We start from the raw sequence: 24879 nt of genomic DNA on the forward strand, positions 1-24879 counted from the left end.
TAGACCACCAGGTAAGGTCCGCGCATAAAGTTGCCACTGGAGCTGCGTCCATGGCTGAGGGCTGTGCTCCTGCTCGCCTCCGATTGCCTCTTCCTCCTCCAATCACTGCCTCCTCCTCCGATCGCAGTCCTGGAGCCGGTTCTGGTTGATGCAGGCTGCCTTCAAGCAATTCAGTAGGGGGGGGGGGGGGTCAGGTTAAAAAAATCATGAATATTCAAAACCACGATCGCCAAAACCGCGAATAGGGAGGGGGAAGTGTATAGGCAACTAATTTTTCTCTAATTTTCTTACTCTTTTGTGAACCACATTGAACTATTTGGTTATACGATCTAGAAATTAGTTTATTGTATTGTAAATAGTGCTAAATATTGGGCACCTAATAAATGATAACAAGCAAAATGAATACTGAAAGTTAAACAAATAACACGAAACGCTAAACACAAATGAAATGCATCCAAAAACACTGCCATAGCTGAAAGTATGCCTGAATCTCTGAAATGATATCAAGTCCTTTTTCAGCATTAAAGCAGAAATGTTGATCACATTCACTTCTATCAAATATGAAACCCCATTCTGCAAAGTACGCTGAGGGAAGAATTGGAATGGACAGGTTGGGATGTTCACTGATCCCCCGTATTTTACAAAAGTCTTTGTCAAAAGTGTAACCTTGTATAAAATATACAGAAGCACGCCAACAAATATATGCATTTTTGCCAGCATGTACAGCGATTTTGCAAATGTCTATGTAGAAATTCCCTTACTGTGTTACTCGGTCACAAGCTCCCTCTTACTTAATGGCGCCATGGCCAGGGGAGCAAATAGTCAAAAGACAAGGCTTCCATCCAGAAGCGCGACTCCTCTTGCTAATGTCGCTCAGAAGGGTCATCCCCGACTCTGGAAACTGCAAGAGCTTTCCAAGCATAGGCATCACTACAGATCCCAAGTATAGGCATGGGTGGAGAGGCCAGGCATGGACCCGCCAGCCAGTTGAGGCTGCGCCCGGACCACGAGCGTATTGTTTACCACCTTTGGAATGTTGGTGGAAGAGATGCCCAAGATTCTTTTGTATTTCTAAGTGTCTCCGAGTTTATATTTAAGCAAAAAAACACCACCCCAAAATTATTTATCGTTCTTCTTTCCACAGTATTACTAAAGCGCTGTCTCAATAGGCCATACACCATGGGTTTATGGCATAATTGCACTCTTGCGGTTCATAGCAGGCTTCAGTCCATTTAAAGAGTCCATCAATTTTCAGTTATAAATCAGTGCCAACCCCTCCTTGCAATTGGTGCCTTTCTAGAACAGAGGTTCCCAACCCTGTCCTAGAAGACCACTAGGCCAGTTGAATTTTCAGGATCGCCCTAATGAATATGCATGGAGCAGATTTACATGCCTGGCACCTTCATTATATGCAGATCTCTCTCATGCATATTCATTAGGGCTATCCTGAAAACCCGACTGGCCTGGTGGTCCTCCAGGACAGGGTTGGGAACCACTGTTCTAGAGGGCTCCCCCGTTCACCCAGTCTAGGGAGTCCTGCAATAGGGACCCTTGTCCCAAGCCTGTGGCCTGCTGGCTGGGCTAGGCAGCCACCCTTGCCAGCCTCCTCACTTCTATAGGAGTATTTTCATGTCAAAGAAATTAAAAAAAACAACTTCTTTTGCAATGACTTCATATGGAATGCTAGATAGAGCCAACGTTAAACCATTGTACATTAGATGCAGTCTGCCTAGGAAGGTCATAGTGTGCTTGTCTTTGTTTAAATCTACTCATCATGTTGGAATTAACATTTTCTGCTCATATTAAAGTGTCAAGTATTGTCTAATCACTGCAAAATAGAAAGAGCCATGAGATACTGGTTGGCAGGCAGGAAGCAAAGGGTTGGAGTGAAGGGCCACTACTCGGACTGGAGGAGGGTCACGAGCGGAGTTCCGCAGGGGTCAGTACTCAGACCGCTGCTGTTCAACGTATTTATAAATGACCTGGAAACGGGGATGAAGTGTGAAGTTATAAAATTTGCGGATGACACTAAACTCTGTAGCAGGATTAGAACCGTGGAAGAATGTGAGGACCTACAAAGGGACCTGAACAAACTGGAAGAGTGGGCGAATAAATGGCAGATGAACTTCAATGTGGGGAAATGCAAGGTCATGCATACAGGAAAGAAGAATCCGATGTTCAGCTACCAAATGGGGGGATTAGTACTAGAGGGAAGTAACCTTGAAAAACACAACAGTGAAGTCAACGGCACAATGCGCGGCAGCCTCAAAGAGAGCAAACAGAATGTTGGGTATTATTAAGAAGGGTATTACAACCAGAACGAAGGAAGTCATCATGCTGATGTATCGCGCGATGGTGCATCTGGAATACTGTGTCCAATATTGGTCGCCGTACCTAAAGAAGGACATGGAAATGTTTGAGAGGGTTCAGAGAAGAGTGACAAGAATGATAAAAGGTATGGAAAACCTTTATACGCAGACAGACTGGAAAGGCTGGGGCTCTTCACCCTAGAGAAGCGGAGATTTATAGGAGACATGATAGAGACTTACAAGATCATGAAGGGCATAGAGAAGGTGGAAAGGGACATATTCTTCAGCCTATTGGGAACTACAAGAACAAGGGGGCACTCGAAAAAGTTGAAAGGGGACAGGTTTAGAACCAATGCTAGGAAATTCTTCTTCACTCAGAGGGTGGTGGACACCTGGAATGCACTTCCGGAGGATGTAATAGGACAGAATACATTAAGAGGATTCAAAGAGGGATTGGACAAGTTCCTGAAGGATACGGGGATTGAGGGATATAGATAGAGACAGAGATAGGATGATGAAAGGGCATTTGAAAGGTTTTAGACAAAGGCTCATTTACAGGTCATGGATCTGATGGGCCGCCGTGTGAGCGGACTGCTGGGCGCAATGGACCCCTGGTCTGACCCAGCGGAGGCAACTTCTTATGTTCTTATACCATATCATAACATAAGAAGGTATCTTTAGAGGTTTCTCAGCCTTGATTCAGAGCATAGAGTGCTTCTTACTAGGGTACCAAGACTACGTCAAATGCACTTAGGCGATTTCTCTATCATACAGTCTGAACATTCAAGTCCGATTATTCTGCTGAGATTTAAAGGTCAGTGCTTAAGGGGTATGGCTAGAGAAAATTTAGGTGGCCTCAGCTTAAAGTTCTAAATAAGCCTCAGGCTTTGAATTCCACACATGGCACATTCAGTGCAAGGTAGAAGCACCATAAATTTTTTAAAACACAAAAATGAATGAATACTGCAATGCCTGAAAATGATCTTTTCAGGCTACCAGTAGTGAGTGACTAAATCTGCAATAAATATTTATAATGGGGCAATCATATACAGAGACCCCTAGAGTTCTGAGTTCTTTAATAACGTGTGAAATGCAAATAGAATTCCACCAAATTTTTTACTGATTGCATTGTGTAATTAACTGATTGGATGTTATGAAGAATGATGGGGGTTGAGTACTGTTTTCCTTATTAGAGACAGTGGACAGAAGCTTCCAATGAAAGAATCTAAGAAAGTAGTTTTAAAAGTTTGCAAAGCAATCAGAATTAGTTTTCAATGATTCTCCCCCCCCCCCCCCTCTCTGCTCCTTAACATGAAAGCTTCCTTTATCTGAATCTCTGGAAAGATCTTTTAATGTTATTAAATGTTAAGTAGCAGTGCTGCCCGATTCGAATCGGTTCACCGATTCACTTCGGGTGAATCGATTCGAATCGATTTAAATTTAAAAAAAAAAAAAAAAAAATCGGCTTCCCGATTCGGACCCTCTCCCCTTGCCCCCTAAAGCAGGAGCAGCAGCGCTGCTCTTGCTGGCCGCTGCCACACCTGTTTTAGAGGGCGAGGAGGGAGGGTCAGTCGGGAAGTGCTGCGTCCGGCTTCCCTCCTGGCCTCCCCAAAGGACTGCCCCGCCCGAGAAGGCCTCGGTGTTCCCCCTGGCCTCCCCGAACCTTACAGCTTCAGCCGAAGATCACGGTTACAGCTCTTTGCAATGCAGTGCTTTGAGCTGTTTCCTCTGCTGCGGTCCCGCCCCTCCTCTGACTCGCCCCCCCCCCAAAAAAAAAAACCCCACCCATAAAATAGCTAGTTTCACTTTATGCACTAACTGGGCATTTTCTACAGGTCTATCTAGTTAACAGCCACTGAATATGTATGATTAGCTCCAGACAAGTGATTTAAACAGCCAGTAGATTTGGGAATTTATATCATTTTCAATATCAGCCCCATAGATATGAAAATATAGTATTTAGTGGAAATATTGAAACTAAAGAAAGCTATAACAGAGTAAGAAGGATATGGGATTAACTGTCATACACCAACCTTCCGCTCTGCATGGCGTGACTGGGCGCGGCCAAGCTAGACCCAGCAAGTGACCTTACCCAGTGCACACAAACCTTGGCCGAGAGGTTTGTGAGGTTGATTGGTAGCTTGGTAGTGCTTCAAATAAGGAGTTCAAAACAATGGTGCAATTCTCTTGGGTAGCGTTTACTATTTCACCAGCATAAACAAGTTTCAAATAAATTCTCAGGTTTGTAACACCTTGTGCTTAAGCCCAGCATTCACAAACCAAACACTTGCTGTCCAAGCCAAAAATATGCCAAAATATAAAAGCCTTATTCCAACAAAATGAAAGCTTTTCTTCTGCCAGGCCAAACTCCCCTGGGGTTAGACTTAATGCCCCAAGGGTGGGATCCTCTCCTATAATTTCCCTCAATGGATCAGCTTGGAAAGATCCCCTCCCAGATCCCAAACAAAATGGCTGCCTGTGGCTTGGATTAAAGTTCAAAACAAAACTTCAGCATTTTCACTAAACTTGAGCAGACTTTACTTTTCCCTCCAGCTCCCTTATTAGCAATGGTTCTCAGCCGATGTCCATCCCTTCAGAGCTGGGCAAACCAGAACATTCTATTTCCATATCACAGGTCATGTCATTAGCCGCCATTTCACTATCCTGCACAAACCCAGAATCAACCTTAACATTGGCCTTTTTATCACAAACCTGTGCCTGAGTTTGTTACCATGAGGTGGACCCTTGCTTTCATGTTCTCTGTGGCTGGAGTCTGCTGCTTTTTTTTTGCTGTATGGTTCTGGCTTGCTGGAACTCCCTGCAGGTGAGTGTGAGGAGCCTGCCCTCTGAGCCCTTCTAATCTGGCCTAATCCAGTCTCAGCTTGATTGGGAGTGGCTTGTATGCCAGCCCTGCTTTTCCCCTTCACTAGCCCCGTGACTGCTGGGACATGTAGTTTCTCTGGTTGCTTTCTTACAACTGGTTTGGGAAAAGCTAAGCCGGTTCTGGATGCTTTAGGCATGGCTTGAGAAGGTTTAACTATAGGAAGGCTTGGCTTTGCTCCTTTGCTCCTTTGGGAGTAGAACTATTAGGCTTAGGAATTCTTTTAATGTTTTTAAACTTTACCTCCTTCTTTTGGCAAGGCTTCCTCACTAGGAACAGGGGCAGTCCTGTGACAATAGGCAGGATTTACTGCCTCCTTTCTACCATTTTTCTTTTGCAGATAGGTTCAATTTGGTAGTGTAAAAGCAACAACAACAAAAAAATACTGTACAGTTTATAGGGAACTCAGGCTCCAGAACAGGAGAATATACTTATTTATTTATTGTGATTTATTAATCGCCTTTATGAAGAGATTCACCTAAGGCAGTGTACAGTAGGTATAATTCAACATAAAACTTACAGTTTTGTTAACAGGAGTAACAAGACCAAATCTAAACTATACTAAACCTTAAGTTTATATACCGCATCCTCTCCATACAGATAGAGCTCGGCACGGTTTACAGGAACTTTAATATAAGGACGAAAAACATAATAAGAATTAGTGATTTTAAGGAGGGTAGTAGGATTTACATTTCTGAGAATAGCCAAGTTTTCACATAAATACAGTGAATGAGGTAAAGTTAAAATCAGTAAGCTCTAGCCAATCTCCGCCCCGGGCTTGCTCCTTACCTTGCTAGTTAGGGGCTTAGCCATTTATCAAAATCAGCAGCGCTGTCTGGTTAAGTGTTGCCGAATATTACCGATTAGTCTTGACCAAGTGATGTAAATGGCCATGAGCTTCCCCTGGTTATTTAAAATAGTTGCATATCTATTCCTTAACTAATGTGATAGCCATGTCAGCTGAAAATCTATCCAAATTACTCTAATTATAAAATCATTAGATAAGATAGATAAATATTAAAAAGATTTGGAAAATAGAAGATTTTATTGTTCCTTTTTATTTCAGCACATGAAATTTCATGCATCATGTTGGAGGCAGCTGGTTTATTCCTTTTCACTGATGGTACATGTTATGGAAAATAAAGGTGGGGAATATTGTTTAGGGCCAAATTACTTTTGGCAAAAGGAAATGAGTCGAACAAGAAATGCAATGATAGCATCCATGCCTGGATGACTCAATGTGAGCACTTTCAAAGCATGGATGTCCAAGGATCTGAGAATAAAGGGCTATTAATTAGGTATCCTCCATGCTCAGATATCTATGAGCTCCAAAATAGCACCGATATGGACCCCAGTGTTTGGATGGCAGGGGAAGTATAATATTGAATTCTTGGTTGATTGTGGAGGAATAAATTTGCTTTAAAATGCTGTAAAAAATAGCCAAGTTTTTCAAGTTTCAAGTTTTTATTAATATTTGATGGATCACTTATTTAGTTTACTAAGCGATGTACAGCTTTATAAAAACAGATTGTGAAAACAGACAAAATAACTTCGGACTTACAAATCTAAAACAGACATGAGTCGTGGCGGGTAGGGGGGAAAAATTTAAATTCTTTGTTAGAGAGAAAAAACAGAAAGGGGAAAAACGAGAGGGGGGGGGTAAAAAATTTGGGACCTTAAAAAATCTGGTCATAGGTCGAAGGATGAAAGGTTGAATGTGTCTTTAAAAAGGTAAGTTTATCCCCCGTCATATGCACAATGGAGATCCCTAATGATAGTGCACGCAACACTGGAGAGACGCATGGTGGGAGACTTGACTCTTGGCCGGGTCGCAAATTTTGTCAGGTGTGGGAGCACTTCTGGCAGGACCTCACACCGCGTGCTCACAGTAGACTTTTGAATCTTTAAGATTTTATTCCCACTCTCAGCTGTTGGACTGGCCATGGATTCATGGGGAGGGGAAGGGAACTGATTATATTGTTGAAAATGTTATTTCCTGAATGGTACTACTGTTTGTATTTGCTTCTTACTGCTGGAATAATAAAAATCATTTAAACATAAAAAGGTAAGTTTTTAAAAAAATTTTAAATGAGGGAAGATCTTTTCCTTCTCTAATGTACTGTGGTAGTGAGTTCCACAGTTGGGGGGCCATGACCGAAAACATATTGTGTCTTCTAATGCCTATAATTTTCAGGGATGGAGCGGATAAGAGGTTTTGAGATGTCGAACGAAGAGTTGGAAATCCAATTACGCTTTGCTGTTAGAATGCAATAATTTTCAATTATACATCCCTGATATTCAGTGGGAATTAGCCATTTGGGAACGGCTACTGGCTGGCTAAGTTTATCGTTTACTGAAACCTTCTATACTGCAACTAATGACTGGGTAAGTCAATCCAGAGTGGTTTACAAGAGCTTCTGCAAAGGTGTTTGTAAAGTCCTGCTAATATTCAGCGAAGATACATGGCTATCTCCCACTGAATATCCAGTTCACTGGCTAGCCTAGTGACCAGCTAAGTTGGGTGTCAGGTCAAAAGCGCGCCGGGACAAAGGCGCGCGCAGACAATTGAGCGCAGCGCGGAGGTGCGCGCCGCAGAAAATTACTGTTTTTAGGGATCCGACGGGGGGGGCAACCCTCCCACTTTACTTAATAGAGATCGCGTCGGCGTTATGGGGGGTTTGGGGGGTTGTAACCCCCCATATTTTACTGAAAACTTCACTTTTTCCCCTGTTTTTAGGGAAAAAGTTAAGTTTACAGTAAAATGTGGAGGGTTAAAACCCCCCAAACCCCCCATAACGCCGGCGCAATCTCTATTAAGTAAACTGGGAGGGCTCCCCAACAAAAACCCCCGTCGGTGCCCCTAAAAACTGTAATTTTCTTCAGCGCGCGCCTCCGTCTTGCGCTCAGTTGTCGGCGCGCACCTTTGTCTTTCGTGGGGTTGTCTATGAACCGCTATGTACCCGATTGTAAAAACCACTTAGATAACCTTGATAGGCGGTATATAAAATCCTAATAAACTTGAAACTTGATAAGCGAAACGGCGAGTGCTGAAACCGCGAATACGGAGGGAGAAGTGTATATTAATTGTCTTTGCCAAATCTGAGCTCAAGGTGAGTCACATATTCAGGAATGTGAGCTATTTCTTTTCCTAAACCAACTTACAGTCTGGTTGTTCCAAGACAGTGGAAGGTGAAATGACTTGCCCAAGGTTACAAAGAGTGTTGGTGGCAGTCTGGGGGTTAAAGGATGCTGGGCAACAGGTAAGAATTCACTGTCAAGATGAAAGTTAAAAACATCAGGCTGGTTCAACTGCCCCATGTGAAGTAGCTGGATCCAGATGCAGCAGTGAATACATCAGAATACCAGAGCTACTGGAAGAGAGGGTAATATATCTGCCTGGGTTGAATGATTGTGGCTATGCACCCCAAGTCCCAGCCAGACTGATTAATCAGCTCCAACTGAAGCATAAATCACATTAAAATAGGGAGGGAGGAAAAAGGAGAAGAAAAGGAGTGAATGATGGGGCTGGAGAAATATCATGGAAGTTCCTAGAAGCCCATTGTTAAATTAATTTATAAAAATAAAATGAATCATCCAGTAGTGCAGAGCTGGCGTGATCCCCTTGATAAGAAGCTGATGACATACTACAATAGAAAAAATGAGGGCCTGGGGGTGGAACTAGGAACAGCACCACAACCACCAGGAATCGGAAACGTAGCACAAAACAAAGCTGAAAATTAGAACCAAGGAAATAAGGAATGATTGGTAACACTGTCCCATGCTAGAAGAAAACCTTAGGGTCAATTTTCAACAGTGGTGGTGGTAGGATGGTTGTTTTTTTTTTATCATGTCCACAGCATTTTTTTAAAAAAAGTGTGTATTCAGTGCCACAATATAGATAGGCAGTGGATTTAAACATACATTGTCACCACTACCAGCTATGCACATCGTGGGGATACTCAGTTGCTATCCATGTAATTAAGTAGTACCATGTTTCCCCAAAAATAACACCTACCCCGAAAATAAGCCCTAGCATCATTTTCAGGGTAGCTCTTAATATAAGCCCTATCCCCAAAATAAGTCCTAGTCCTGGGATTCGCCGGCAACTCTTCAATCCATCCCCCTCCCCCCACCTTGCAGCCAAACCCCTGCTGACTCTCCATCCTTCCCTCCCCGCTTGCAAGCGAGCCCTACCTTCAACCAAAGCAGCGTCGGGCCGGCAGCACTCTAAACAAGCTGCTTGACCTTGTCCGTCAACTCTGCTTGGAAATTACTTTTAATCAGAAATGTGAACATGCCTCACTGGGAAATATTTCTGCATCCCTCTAGCACATTTTCTTGGTCTCTGACTACATTTCTTAGTACTTGAAGACATAGGAATCAGAACGGGGGAGGCCACTGGTGCCGTGGCCTTCCCAAAAACTGGCGGTCAGAAGAGTCCTACCTACTTCCTCCCATTTGCAACAACAAGTAGGCCTGCCCTGGAATCCTTCATTCTGCAGCGTCCCGCCTATGCGGGAACAGGAAGTCACTGCAGAATAGAGAATGACATGGGGACAAATTTTTCTCTGTCCCTGCAGGAACTCATTTTCCCATCCTGGCGAGTTCTTTTCCCGTCCCTTTCTACACAAGCCTCAAACACTTTAAAATCATAAGCGATTGAGGCTTGTGCAGTTAAGGCAGAGCTTACAGGAATGGGGCAGGGACAGCGAGAAAACTCGTGGGGACGGGACAGGGAAATTGATTTCCTGCGGGGACAAATTTGTCCCCGTGTCATTCTCTAAGGTAGAATGAAGACTTCCAGAGCAGACCTGCTCGTTGATGAAAATTACAGCAACTGGAGAAGGAAGGTAGATGGGGGAGTTAGGGGGTGAAGAGAGAGGTTGGGGCTACGGCAGAGCTTTTGGGCCCCCTCCCCTAAATGAAAAACCATTCCACTGCCTATCTTGAAGATCTTCTCCCTTTCCACATGATTTCCACAATAATCACTTGCCACTGACACCCCTATCATCAATGCCAATTGTAAGCTCTATGGAGCATGGACTGTCTCTCATATATGTGTCTAACAATGCATTATATAACTGGTAGAACTTCAGCAATGTTTGGTATATGGCCGTTTGGTGGGGGATGGGCTGTGGAGGGCTTCAATGGCTGGGAGGGTGTAGATGAGCAGAGATTTCGGCAGTTGGAACCCAAGCACAGTACCGGGTAAAGCTTTGGATTCTTGCCCAGAAATAGCTAAGAAGAAAGAAAAAAAAAAAAAAAATTTAAATTGAATCAGGTTGAGCAGACTGGATGGACCATTCGGGTCTTTATCTGCCGTCATCTACTATGTTATCAGGAGTTGTAGATCAGTGTTTCTCAACTCAGTCCTGGAGTAGCCCCTTGTCAGTCAGGTGTTCAGGATAAACTTGATTTGCATACACCGCTTCCATTATATGCAAATTTTTCCCATGCATATTCATTGTGGATATCCTGAACACCTGACTGGCAAGGGGCTACTCCAGGACCGAGTTGAGAAATACTTTAGTAGATGACATCTTGCCTGATCTATGAGCCCTTTCTTTATTGTGCCACTTTCAAACTTAAGTTATATATATTTGAAATAAGATGATTATATATTTTATTATTCTCAACCTCAATTTCAAAAAAATCCTGGACAGTATAAATGCAGCGATCCGAGAAAAATTCTTGCAGGCACTGACTGACCTCATTAAGCCAGAAATAACTGGCTGTCTGGTGAAATCAGCTCCTGAAACAATCCACTGGGCTTATGTTCTCAGGCAAAACGTAACACTTTAAGCAACTAGGTGTATGAGAAGCTGGTGTTGACTCACTAAACTATCTGTTGTTGAAAAGGAAATTTAACTCAATCTGGGGACAGGACATGGAGATTTTCATGAGAAGGGATGACTAGGCAATGATTTCTTCATGATTCTTCTTCTACATGTATTAGGGGCCGCTGAAAAGTTCTCAGCCCAACCAAGAAGAGAATGATGTGGAGCCTTGAAACTTTTCATTTCAATGATATGAAATTAAAAGTATCAAGAAAGGTATGAAATAACTTGTAAGTTTCATGGCTCCACTTCATTCTTGGCTGGGCTGAGAACTTTTCAGTGGCCCCCTCATACTGTGAAATCACTGAGGAGGACAATCAGATTTTCTTTCCTCCTCCAAATTTACCTCTTGTTCTTCTGATTCTATCCCCACCAATCTCTTCTATTGTTGTCCCCTCTATCTGCCATATCCTCAATCTATCACTCTCTACCAAAACTCTGTCAGACATCTTCAAACATGCCTTTGAAAGAGTAGAATAGTCTTTCATGTACCAAGCAATGGAGTGGTTTCAGATAGGTCCTGGATTTATTCAAATGATTCAAATCTTGTATAGCTCCCATTCAGCTACAATTTATATTAATATGTTTTCGAAGAAATTTTGTTTAATGAGGGGTGTTCAGCAAGGATATCCTTTGTCTCCTTTGCTTTTTGATATTGTTTTGGAACCCTTGTTAGCTATTCAGCAGGCAGAGGAGATACAGGGAATTTCATATGCAGGCCAAGTCTTCAAACTGCTCCTCAAAAAACCTTCGCTGGACCCTACCTGCCCTTCCAACTATTAGTGTGGTTGTGTAATTATAAAAAGACGGTATACAAGTCTCAATCCCCTTTTCCCCCCTGTTTAAAGAATCAGGCACATTGTGGATATTCAACTCACTAGGGGTCCTCTAAGGTTTAGGACCCTGTGGCCTATAAAGACTTAAAGCTCTAATATCCACCATCATAAATCTTGAACTTGGAGTCTTAGTGCAAATGAGAATGTAATGTGATTATGCATTTCTTGTTTACACTTTAGACTGAGTTAACTACTTCTGGCAAGAAAGCAGAATAACATAATCAGTAATAAATCATCATCTTCTAGACAGAGCTTGAAATCTGTAATCTGACCATATTCACCGACAGCAATCTAAGTGCTATCATGAAACTCACCATTTCAGTGCACAAAAATACTTTTTCAGAATTAAAGGGGAAGTTAGGAATAGGGCTGGGGAAATGCATACAGGTATTAACACTGATTATTTTGTTCAGAGTTGGAACCGTGAGTAGCGTGCGACTTCTTTTGCATGTTAAATGCGAAATACCATCTTTGTAATATAGACTATGTACTATATAGATTAAACAAGTTAAATCATAAAACAATTTTTTTAAAATTAGTCTAAACTAAAACATTTTTCTTTATTGCAAGGTTCTATACCGCTACTAATGACTGAGGAGTCAATTCAGAGCAGTTTACAAAGCCATCTGTAATGGATTTTAAATACAGATTCAGACGGATTCCACTTTGATTGTTGTCGGCCTCCTAGCTGCTTGGCTAGGGTATCATGTTTGCATTTGCATTATTTCGCCATTATATAATGCATGCTATGTTTACACAAGATTGCAGTGAACCATTCTAAGTATGCTATATTTACACCCTCCTGAAAGGGTTAACCCTTACAACTAAGTAAATCTATGTTTGCATGCATCCTAAATAGCTCTAGCAATGTGGACTACAGTCATCCTATTTACTCTCATCCTAATTTATTTTAGTTCTGTTGACTAATATTCTTCATATTTTAAACATTTCTGGAAAAATCTACATCATGTGATGTCCTGCCCTCCTATTGTGGTCCTAGTGGGGAATGCAGAGCTGGATTCAAGATTTTAGTATCTGTAGACAGGGAAGAGAGCCTGGCACTCTCTCATACTTCACCCCCCACCCCCCACACACTCTTCTTCTAGCCCGATATTTGGCATCACAACCAAACCTGCAGACAGTAATATTAGGAAAAAGAAAATTACAGTTTTTGGTGGAACTCTTTGTGCCATATCTATAAAATGGAAAGATTTATTGCAGTACAAAGAGGGTATTTCAAGAAATTTCAGGATGTGTGGAAACCATTAGCAAAAATTTTGTAAGGATTAGTTGAAAATGTATCAATTAATTTGGGTAGGGTGAGGGATATTTTATTAATATGTTTTTTATATGATTATGGAATATATGGTAGGGAGGGGTGGGAAGGGGGAGGGATAAAAATTTATGTACTGTACAAATGATAGAATGTTAAATGATATATTTATTGTTAATGTGATTGAATATATATATACATTTAATGTAATTTTGAAAATGAATAAAGAATTTTTTAAAAAAGAAAATCTTCCACTACTGACATGCTTCCTGAATATCAGCTTTTCTGCTGCATTGCCTTTTTAGCGTTCCAGCCACCTCCATCAACACACACCAGAGTAATTGGTTTAGTAGAAAGCAAATCTCCTTTTATTCAAAATGCCTGACTAAGCAATCATGTGCCCCATCTCCTTCCTCAATTGCAGGTGTGACCAGTTCTCGGCTCTTCATGGAATTCTGCCAGAAGCACACAATCCCATGCATAAAAACAGTCACCTCGTGATATCTTAAACCATCAGATAAATAGCCTCCCTTCTCTCCCAAACTTCTTTGGAAAGATGTGAAAACATGGGATAAGCACAAAGAATTGACGAGTGTGAGAAGTCGGTGACCAGGAAGAGATAAATAGCAGACTAGACGGCCCTTAGACTTTTTATTCCTCCTATGAGGAACGACTAAAGAGTTTGGAAAAGAGATGGCTGAGAGGAGATATGAGTTAAGTCTACAAAATCCTGCAGAATGGGTGCAAGTGAATCAATTTTTCACTCCATCAAAAATTACAATGACTAGGGGAGACTCAATGAAATTACAGGGAAATATTTTTAAAACCAATGGGAGGAATTTTGTCACTCAAAGAATACGAGGGGCTACAGAAAAGTTCTCAGCCCAACCAACAAAGTTGAGGCAGTCTCCATCGAGGACTATACACTTAGTCCAGCGATTTTCCACTTTTTCATTCTGTCATAAAAATATAGAACAAAAAAAGTGGAAAATCGCTGGACTCGATGGAGACTGCCTCAACTTTGTTGGTTGGCTGAACACTTTCCAGCGGCCCCTCGTAGTTAGGTTCTGGAAGTCTTGCGGTTAGCATAGAAGGGTTTAAAAAAGCTTTGGACAAGTTCCTGGAGGAAATGTCCATAGTTTGCTATTGAGACGGACATGGGAGAAACCACTGCTTGCCCTGGGATCTCTAGCCTGGAATGTTGCTTCTGCTTGGTTTTCTGACCTGGACTGGCCACTGTGGAAACAGGATCCCAGCTAGATGGACCATCGGTATGACCCGGTATAAAGTTATATGTTCTTATTATATTATCTAATAATAAAACTGTAAGCCGCGCATGCGCACTTCCTATGCGTGCGTCCGTTTTCCATGAGCTGTAGCACACATAGGAAGTGCGCATGCGCAGCTTACGGTCTGGCCTCACTGCGAGGCAAGACAAGTGGCATGCGCACCCTTCCCTGCTCTCCACCGCTGCCGGCCGCTAGCACCCCCTGCCCTCTCCGTCACCTCCCGGCTCCAGCGGCGTAGGCAGCACTATAAACACACTGCTTCGCGCCCTTCTCTGCCGATTTCCTCTGCCGCGTCTCTGATGACATCATCGGAGACAGACGCGGCAGAGGAAATCGCCAGTAGAAGGCCGCGAAGCAGCGTGTTTAAAGTGCTGCCTACGCGGCTGGAGTCCCGAGGTTTGTCGGCGGTGGGAGGGTCAGGAGCAGGCCGGATCGACTACGGCAGTAAAAGAAGGGGGAGGGGCCGAACGGAGCAGGGAAGATAAGGTAAGAAAAGGGAAAGGGGGAGTGGGGGAAAATGCTGCTACTGCTTCTACACAGGAAAGGGGGAGAATAGGAGGGAAATGCTGTTGCTGCTGCACAGGGAAATGGGGAAAAATGACAGACAGACAGCGGGAGGGAGGGAGACAGAAAGAAAGACACAGGGGCAGGGAGAGGGACAGAAAGACAGACAGAGAAAGGGGGCCAGAGAGAGAGTCAGTGGGAGAGGGAAAGGGGACTGCTTTGGGGGGAGGGGTGTGCTGGGGGGAGACAGAAGGGGCCATGGAGAGATAGGGAAAGGGGACAGACAGCTTTGCTCTGGGGGGAAGACAGAAGAGGGCCATGGAGAGACATTTGGGGGGGAGGTGGGTGCTGGGGGCAGACAGCTTTGCTCGGGGGGGGGAGGGGGAGACAGAAGGATACAGACAGCGGCCAAGGAGAGAGAGATAAAGAAACACAGACAGACAAGACACATTTATTCTAGCACCCGTTAATGTAACGGGCTTAAAGACTAGTATGTTTATGTAACAGAACAGATTCATTCCTCTAGACCAGAATTTAATGCTCACTAGATCAGTTTAATAATAATAATAATAACTTTAGTCTTCTATACTGCCACAATTTAAAGCGTGTTGATTAGTGTGTGCTAAGTTCTAACACGTAAAATGTTTTTTTTAATTAAAATGCATGTACAACTACTATTACTATTTCACTGTATGAAAGAAACTAAAATACATCTGAAAATTATGGATAGAGTACAAATGAATTGAAATCAAACCAAACATGCCTGTATCATCCCTAAAAAAAGGGGGGAGGGGAGTTGAAGAGATAAAGTTGTCACTTGCACGCAGAATGTGGCTCTTTGTGGCTTTAAGTTTAATTTTTGTCTATGTATTCATATTTTAAGTTTCTGGTCACTTAGGCCTGGATTCTCTAAATCAGTAGTCTCAAACTCGTGGCCCACCAGGTACTATTTTGAGGCCCTCGGTATTATAAAGAATGATTCTTTATGGAAAACTTGTGCCTTAAGTGTCCGGCAGTCGCGTCCGCAACCACCTTCAGCTCTCACCTCCTCCAGCACTGGACACACGCACAAGCTGCACTGCCTCCAATGGTTACCTTACGTTCTGGTACGTTGCCGCCTCACTGCTGTAACCTCACGCAAGCGCCTTCCTGCATCTGTACGTGATTGTGAGGTGGAGTGGAAAGGACAATCGCATACTGAGTGAGGTGGACAACATTCCACTGAGTGAGGCGACAACGTTCCAGAACATAAGGTAACCATTGGAGGCAGTGCAGCTTGTCTGTGTGTCCAGTGCTGGAGGAGGTCAGAGCTGAAGGCGGCTGCGGACGTGACCGCTGGATACTTAAGGCACAAGTTTTCCATAAAGAATCATTCTTTATAATACCGAGGGCCTCAAAATAGTTGGTCCAAAATCTTGTCTCTTGCAGTTGATACTTTGATAGTTTTTCACTTTCTTTATGTTGCACTGCTTTCAGCTGCATATAGCTGAAATTATCAGAAGCAATTAAGGAAAGATTCATAAACCATAGTTTCACATTTTGGATTTATAAGTACTTGCAGGGCCGCAGAAAAACCAGATAGGGCTAGATTCACTAAGGACACCAATCGTGTCCTGACCACTTTGCAACCCAATTGTTCCCCGACCCGATTCACTAACCTTGGTGCCGATCAACCTCCGATCCGATCATGCAAATGAGGGAAATGGCATGCAAATGTAGGAAGGCAGCGATTCACTAAACAATTAATGGAACACCAATTGGACTGGCCAATCAAACAACAGGTATCTGCTGAGGACCAGTCGCTCACATCTTTTCCTGCTCTCTGCACCCTAAAATCCCTGCCCTGCAGCTTTCTGCTGCCCTGCCTCTCTGCCACACTGCCTGCATCTCTGCTGCTTCTGCTCTCTGCCCCGAAAGGAATCAGCGCCCCAACTCTCATGCTCTTGCCACCCCCCGCAGTGCGAGCCTGTGGTTTTAACTTGTGGATTTAAAGTGGGGCTGCACTGTGGGGAAGGGTGGCAGCATGGGCTTCATTTCGGTCTCCTTTGGCATGGTCCTCTTCACTTTCGTTCCAACTGGCACTCTCCTCCCAGCGGGGCTCGCTATGGACTGACCGCAGCTTGCTGTAACAGCCTGGGCGCCTGAGTCATTGCCTGGTACCGAGGACAAATCAAACCCGATGTCCCCGCTCCACGTAAAATGCCTTGGCCCAGATGGGCAGAAGGGTAAAAGCATAAAAAAAGAAAAGTTGCTACAGAGGGCAAGTGCTTGCCCAGACCACCTACAGGCAAAGAAGATGATCTGCGCATGCGTCAGGATCGTTTTTCAGCAATCCGTGCGGTCGGTTGGGGGCGTGATTCTGATTGCCCTCCTTTGCATGAGGACGCTTTGTGAATTAGCTCCCTGGCCACGGATTGGATCGGAACGGATCCGTGGGCTTAGTGAATCTATTCTAGCCCTTAATGTCTTATTAAAGAAATGACAACTTTGCATGAGGTAAAACTCATTATACAATGTCATTCCTTTAATAAAACATTAACTATTTTTTCTGCCGCCCTCCAAGTACCTACAAATCCAAAATGTGGCCCTGCAAAGGGTTTGAGTTTGAGCTCGATGCTCTAGTAGGCACCCAAGCTCAATCAAAAAATGCCGTTTAAATGCCATTTTTAACTGAGTTTCAAGGCACCTACCGTGCCTAAACAATCGGTGCCAGAATCACGCCACCGTGGGCATACTAGGCTGCCTAATGCCACTGTGGGCATGGCTAATACTGGACGTGGCATTAGGTGGCGTGATACACATCGAAGGTAGGCGCCAGAAATGTAGGCCTGGAAAACCTTGGCTTGCATTCCCTTTGCCGGAGGCGCAATTCTGTAACTGGCACTGTTGCGCGATCGACATATCAACGGCGGTTGATTTTAAGGGGGCCACTGACAACGGCGCAGGTTAGAAAATCCGGCCCTTATTCTGTACCTGGCAAGGGAATATTTGTGTCCAGTATTTGTGACCAAGATCAGGAACTCTTGTTTGCATCTGTCATAATTCAACTTGTTTAGTTTCCCAAGAAACATACAGATGTTCTAGGTCCCGCTGCAATATTTACTGTGTTGCAATTTTCTAGGTAGAGTCCTTGTTGCGTCACTTCTGTAAATTAGTAGTGTTATGGTAAATTAGATTATTTCTATATTCAAGTTCTTTATATTCTGCCCTATACATACAGTTTAAGAGTTGTTTACAATCTAAATCATGGTTGAAAACAGCAGTTAGGATCTAATCCAATCTAATCTTCTATTTGCGCGTCGCTCATACCTATACAGGCTCAAGGCGACTGTAAAGAGAGGTAAGAGGGGAGAAGAAGGGAAAGGGAGAGAAGAGAGAGGGTAAAGGAGATTAAGTAGCGAACAGATGGGTTTTCAGTTTTCTTCGGAAGATGATGTGGCAAGGTTCAGTTCTGTTCTTTTCTTTAAGGCCAATCCAAGTTTTGACTCCTAGGAAGCTAAGCATGGAGTGGAAAACTCGTTTATAGTGAAGATCTTTAGCGGACGGGAGATTGAGTAGCATCCGGTTGAGGGTTCTGCGGGAAGTAGACCATGCTATTGAGAAGAGTTGGATGAGCGGGGCCGCAATATGCGGTGAATGAAGCGAGATATTTTGAATGTTATTCAAGCCGGCGCATTTGTTTGATGAAGGTTGTGACTGAGTTGTATTTTCTCAGGTTGAAGATAAGTCTTATGGCAGTGTTTTGGATGAGTTGCACTTTGTGAATTAGAGCAGCGATGATTCCCTTGTAGATGGAGTTACAGTAGTCAAGTTGCGGTAGGATCATCAGTTGTACGATTAAGGCAAAGCGGTATTGGTGAAAGTAAGGTCTGATTAGTCTTAATTGTCTCAGGGTATAGAGGGATTTCTTTCGGAGACTAGATATTTGGGGTTCCATGGTTAAGATCTGCGCATTGATAGCCTGGATTTGGCGCTAAGGCCCTGAAGCAATGGTTAACGGCCACAAAACAATCGTTGACCTGGCCTGTTTGTGTTCAATGGTTTTTCCCATTAATCATTCTCAGCTATTTTTTTGCTCCCACCTGCTAACTTTAAACTTGTGCGAAAGTTTTCTGCCTATGATGCTTAGGTGGAAGAGTGTGGGTACACCTCTCCATTTGTCTGAGGCTTTTCTTTCACTTAAGTAATAAGCTAGCTTTCTTGGCTTCTGTGATGTTTTTGTCTTGAAGTGATATTTTTGGATTTTTGGATTACACTTCCCTCCATTCCTCCCTGTTTTTTTGTGGATTACATAAAAACATTGGAATTAAATAACAATACTTCACAATATGCTTGGAACTGGAGATAGCTTTTACTGTGGTTACACCAAAAATTTTTTCTTTGGCTAGTTCCTAGGGAAATGTCCTTTTTCTACTTTGCATCCATTCTTAGAGGAGGGGCTATGGAGTTTTCTGTGGACACCAAATATATGTTTAAATTAACAACATGGTGGTCCAGTATGCAATGTTAGGGGGGTCAGTATTTTTTATACTAGATTTCCAGGCGACATAAATGGCTTCTTCAAAGGTATTTCTTTATCTGTTTTATTAATACAGCTTAATAAGACATTTATATTTGTCATAAAGCAAAGTTGAAGGACAAGTGCTATTTATTATTTTGCAGAATTCTGTCATTTATGTTGAGATATTGACCAAACACAAGTTATGGGGAAAAATATGCCATGGAAGTGACACATCAGAGGAAAGGACCTGCTGGGGCTGACAGGAGAGGGGGTTGTCGGGACATGAGTATGAGAGACGATTTATTTTGCCGGTTGGTTTGGTGCCAGTATGTCAAGAACTACTCACACCTATATACTGGGGTTTAAGAAAAGATTGGACAATTTCCCGCTGGAAAAGGGGATAGAGGGGTATAGATAGAGGATTACTGCACAGGTCCTGGACCTGTTGGGCCGCCGCGTGAGCGGACTGCTGGGCACGATGGACCTCAGGTCTGACCCAGCGGAGGCATTGCTTATGTTCTTATACGTAGTGTCCCTCCCAAAAGAAATGTCAGGTTTGACTCTGCCACTGTTTCAAAGAGCTCATATTTATATGTAGAAATCCACACAGAGAGATTTCAAGAGGCTGTGGTTTGAATGGGTTTCGATTGGAACTAAAATCTACACATGTATTCCTAATTTCACAAAGGCTCAATGACGTGTATATTTTTTTTTTTTAAAGCACTCATTTTGGTCAGAGTTTTACTTGAAGGATTAAGACTGTTATATCCCTTAATCCCATGTAGTTTATGCTCATTTCTGAAATGAAAGCACATCACAGTTGCAACCTCGCTCCTGAATTGGCAGCACTTACACATGCAGGCTTGTAAAATGAGGCAACTACAGGTGGACAAAGGCAAAATCACTACTTTATTTATTTCCCGCTCTCCCAGAAAGCTCAGGGCGGTTAACAGTAGTACACACAGATTCAGAGAGCGGGGTAACAGAAGGGCTGGTGGGGTTACAGAGTACAGAGAGAACCTAGGTATAATATTAAAGGCTAAAAAATTATCATCAAGGAGAAGTCTATAGATTCTGTAGGCAGTGGATATAAGTACAAGGTGAGACTAACAGGCTATCATGTACAGAGGAGGGACCAAGGGCATACATAGTTTAGGGCAGGGGAGCATAGCAGGGCACGGGCTGAAAAGCACATTGGAGGCATATAGAGGGGAACTCAAGCAGTATTTCCACATATACAGGCCGACACCTCTCCATGGAAGCTGCCGGGACTGTGTCGTTCATTTCTTCAACGTGTATATTTGTAAACTGGTTGCTTGTGCTTGGCAGTACCCATGCACTCCTAGATATCTCAATGCCTTTCAAACTCTGGGCCTGGTATATTGAGAAATGCGGCACCAGGAAAGAACGCATGCAACCAAGTTAAAAACCAAACAACCAAACCCCCATTTATATCAGATTCATCAAAATCAATTATTCATGCTTACCTAGCCGTAAAACTTCATTGTTTCATTCCCGTTACTGAACCTAATCAGTGTGAAAATGTTATAGAGTTAGAAAAACATTTTCACCACTGCGTAGGAAGTTTGATCGTTAATATTCAGTGTGCCCTGCATTACTGAATATTCTAGTTTAAACTGGGCCATATTATTTTTTTCATTATATCCTGCTACATTCACAGATCTGAGTGGGAATATTCCCTCATTTGGGTTCAAACTGGATCATCCCAGCTTTAGACTATAGTACGCTCATTCTATAAATTTGCATACCCAACTTAGTTGTGTGCCTGACTTATAGAATATGGTTAGTTATGTGTTGGCTATAATTGGTATTAACTGCCTTTACTCTGTACGCCACAAAACGTGGAAGCTATTTCTGTAGCACGCAGCTGCAAGGAGGCAAGGATCAGAGAAGAATATAGGACAGGGGTAGGGAACTCCGGTCCTCGAGAGCCATATTCCAGTGGGGTTTTCAGGATTTCCCCAATTAATATGCATTGAAAGCAGTGCATGCACATAGATCTCCTGCATATTCATTGGGGAAATCCGGAAAACCCAAGTGGAATACGGCTCCCTACCCCTGATATAGGAGGACGCACGTCTGCAACTTACATACACATGTTATAGAGACATTTGCACCAGACATTTAGCTTCTATAATGGCAGTTGACAATGGCTGATATAGCATTTACGCTCAATGCGCATCATCCCAGTACCTAACCTTAAGTGAGCTAAAAGTTCCACAAATTTTCTCTGAAGCGTATATGGCCATTTTTACTGGGGAACCACTGCTGGAAGCTAAGGCAGATCAGTAGTTCACACCAGCGGTGTAGTAAGGACGGGGAAGGGGGGATGGACCGCCTCAGGTGTCAGCACCTCTCCTCCTCTCTGCCGCCATGTACCTCTTTAAATGTTCACCGAGGTGAGCAGCGTTTTCTACTTGCTGCTTGCACCTTCCTTGGCTCCCTTCTGATGTCATTTCCTGTTTGCAGGACCAGGATGTGACATCAGAAATGAGATGATTTCAAGAGGTACATAAGGGCACCCAAGCAACAAGGAAGAATGTGGGGGGGGAGGGGGGGCATACAGTATGGCAATGATAGGCACCAAACTTCCTTACTATGCCACTAGCTCCCACCATACTTGGGACCTGGGTTGGCCACTATTGGAAATAGGATATTGGGCTTGATGAACCTATTATGGCAGATCTTATGTTCTTATTTAATCCAAGTATAGAACAATCAAGGCATTGTGACATCACTGCTGAGGCTAGTTCTTAGGCATTGGTGGAATGAGGCATTATGACATCACAATCTCATCTCTGGACTGTTGCTACTCTATGGGCTTCTGCCAGGTACTTGGGACCTGGGTTGGCCACTGTTGGAAACAGGATACTGGGCTTGATGGAATTTCGTCTGTCCCAGTATGGCGATTCTTATGTTCTTATGTGCTGGAACCATTTCATATGAAAAGAGTGTCTCAGGCACTCTACTTGTGTGGTTGGATCTCTGTTCCCAGGGGCTTTAAAATTTCACTATCGGCATTTCAAATGAGCGCCCGCATTGTGTGAGATCATATTTCAAAGAAAAGATTTAACAGTCTACCAAACGGTGTCACTGTCCCAAGGCAACAGGTAACGCCATGTCTCTCCACCACTAGGTCTCAGTATACATAGCAACCAAAAGAAAACTAATACAGTAGGTTCAGCCTCTAGATGTCACAACACAATTTGCAACAAAGAAAAGGAAAACACTTCTGGATAACTGAGAGCCATGGATAGGGCTGTGGCAGCTGGGCAGAGGTAATGTGTAGAGGAAAAAGCATGAGATCATGGAGAGACACCCTGTATAAGAGGCTATAGGAGGCTTAGCCTTCCCAGCCCAAAGCATGATGAGCTTCCCCTCTCACTGCTGCAGGTCATCATTGGCAAGTCCATAAAATCTACAGTCCAGACATGCGGAATCTTTTCTGTGCCTATATCACTGTTAGCTTTGCCTGTCATGTCCCTCCAAAACATCAGACAGGGGTGTGACTGGCACAACTAGCAGTCCTGTGTGTCTTCCCTGTTGATTTTACCGTTGCCACAATTGACCTGAGAAGGCAGCAAAAGAGTGAGTGGGATGGAAGGAGGAAGAGAAAGAGATGCAGATCGAGGGAGGAAAGAGAGAGGGGGGAGGACTGACAGAGAGGAGATACTGCATGACAAGAGAGAGAGAGAGATGTTATTTTGTAGGAGGGGAAGAGAGAATATGAGAAACAGAGAAGAGATATTGCATGATTGGGGGGATGCAGGATGGTGGGGGAGGGGTTTAGAGCAGTGGTTCCTAACCCTATCCTGGAGAACCACCAGGCCAATCGGGTTTTCAGGATAGCCCTAATGAATATGCATGAGAGAGATTTGCATATAATGGATGTGAGAGGCATGCAAATCTGCTCCATGCATATTCATTAGGGCTATTCTGAAAACCCGATTGGCCTGGTGGTCCTCCAGGACAGGGTTGAGAACCACTGGTTTAGAGAATGTTAATGAAAGATGAGGAAGTAAGGAAAATGACAATAGGAGAGTCTGGGTGAAAAAAAGATGTAAGAAGCAGTAAGAAGACTGAATACTGGATAATATCAATAAGAATGAATGAACAGAGGCCAAAAAAATAGAAGAAAGCCAAAAGGAAAAGATCAATTTCAAAGATGGGTATAGTGGGAAAGGTGAAGAAAACGGAGAGAAAATGACAAATGGACACAAGACACTGAAATTAGGGATAAGTAAAGACAGGAAAACAGTAATCAGAAACTGGGACATACATGATTAGAAAAATTAAATCGCAAGACAACAAAGATAGAAAAATATATTTTATTTTTCATTTATGAGGAAGTGGTGTAGTAGCCATGTTAGTCCACTTAAGATATTAATAAATAAAACAAAAAATATGGAAAATATGGTGATACTTTTTTACAGGATTACATACTTGTGCCATAACTCAAGGAAGGAGATTTTAATTCTCATTTATTATTTATTTTTTATTAATTTTCAATATAGTGAATGGAATGTGTCAGTTTTTGAAAGTCACATCTGCCATTTTTATGTTTTACTTAGTACAGGGGGATATATATCACCATTTCTCTAGTATTGCAGCGTTTGCAATCTACCTTCTTGGGGGTTCAGTTTAATTTTTGTCTACATATTTTTATTTTGTGGTTATGTATTCTATACTTGGTAAGGATCTATCTGTATTTTGTGTGAAAAATACCAAGTATTCTGTAAGCATGATCCTTTTTCTAGGTAGGTCTTTGTTAGAAACACAGTGGAAGATAAAGGCCAAATGGCTCATCTTGTCTGTCCATCCATGGCATCTTCTAACTCCTCCTCTCCATAAGAGATCCCACTTGCCTATCCCACACTTTCTTGAATTCAGCCACAGTTGTTGTCTCCACCACCTCTAACTGGAGACTATTCCACGCATCTACTGCCCCTTTTGTAAAAAAGTATTTCCTTAGATTACACTTTCCCCTCCCCATTCGCGGTTTTTTGGGGGAGGGGGAAAAAAGACAAAAAAAACCCACAGTTTAGCCTTCCCCCCAGCCTCCCGGCCTTACCTGGTGGTCTAGCGGGCTTTCGGGGCAGGAGCGATCTTCCTACGCTCCTGCCCCGTGTAGAATAGGAAATGGCTGTGGGGAGTTCCCGTCGTAGTCTCGAGAGGGAAAGGTCCCCATGGTTTCCTCACTTGTTTTACTTCTGATTTTTTTTTTTTTCTGCTGATTCTTCTTTGATCCTATTTTGCTTGCTTATGCTATAATAAAGGGATGCTGTCAAACAGGAGCTATAAAGCTACACGGTCTCTGTAGTACACGAAGAGGCCAATGTGCCGTTCTATGTTTATGTTCCTGGGTGTTTAAAAATCTGTTTTATGGGCTCTTAGACTTTCTGCATTACCGGTAACAAAATACTGCACC

At 43.1% G+C, this 24879-nt stretch overlaps 1 protein-coding gene across 4 annotated transcripts in view; it reads right to left on the reverse strand.

Annotated features, from left to right (window-relative positions):
• The window catches only part of CACNA2D2 (calcium voltage-gated channel auxiliary subunit alpha2delta 2), a 1199719-nt gene that overhangs the window by 971253 nt on the left and 203587 nt on the right, over positions 1–24879 (reverse strand). Inside the window, exon 1 of one of the 4 annotated variants that reach the window (XM_033926192.1) lies at positions 5022–5089. The exons of the other annotated variants lie outside the window; for them this stretch is intronic. The gene's annotated coding sequence lies outside the window, so the exon portion shown is untranslated. Of the gene's footprint in view, positions 1–5021; positions 5090–24879 lie in introns of those variants that run through there. 4 annotated transcript variants of the gene reach the window in all.

The sequence above is a fragment of the Geotrypetes seraphini genome, chromosome 17 (assembly GCF_902459505.1).
Source record: "Geotrypetes seraphini chromosome 17, aGeoSer1.1, whole genome shotgun sequence".
NCBI classification, from domain to species: domain Eukaryota; kingdom Metazoa; phylum Chordata; class Amphibia; order Gymnophiona; family Dermophiidae; genus Geotrypetes; species Geotrypetes seraphini.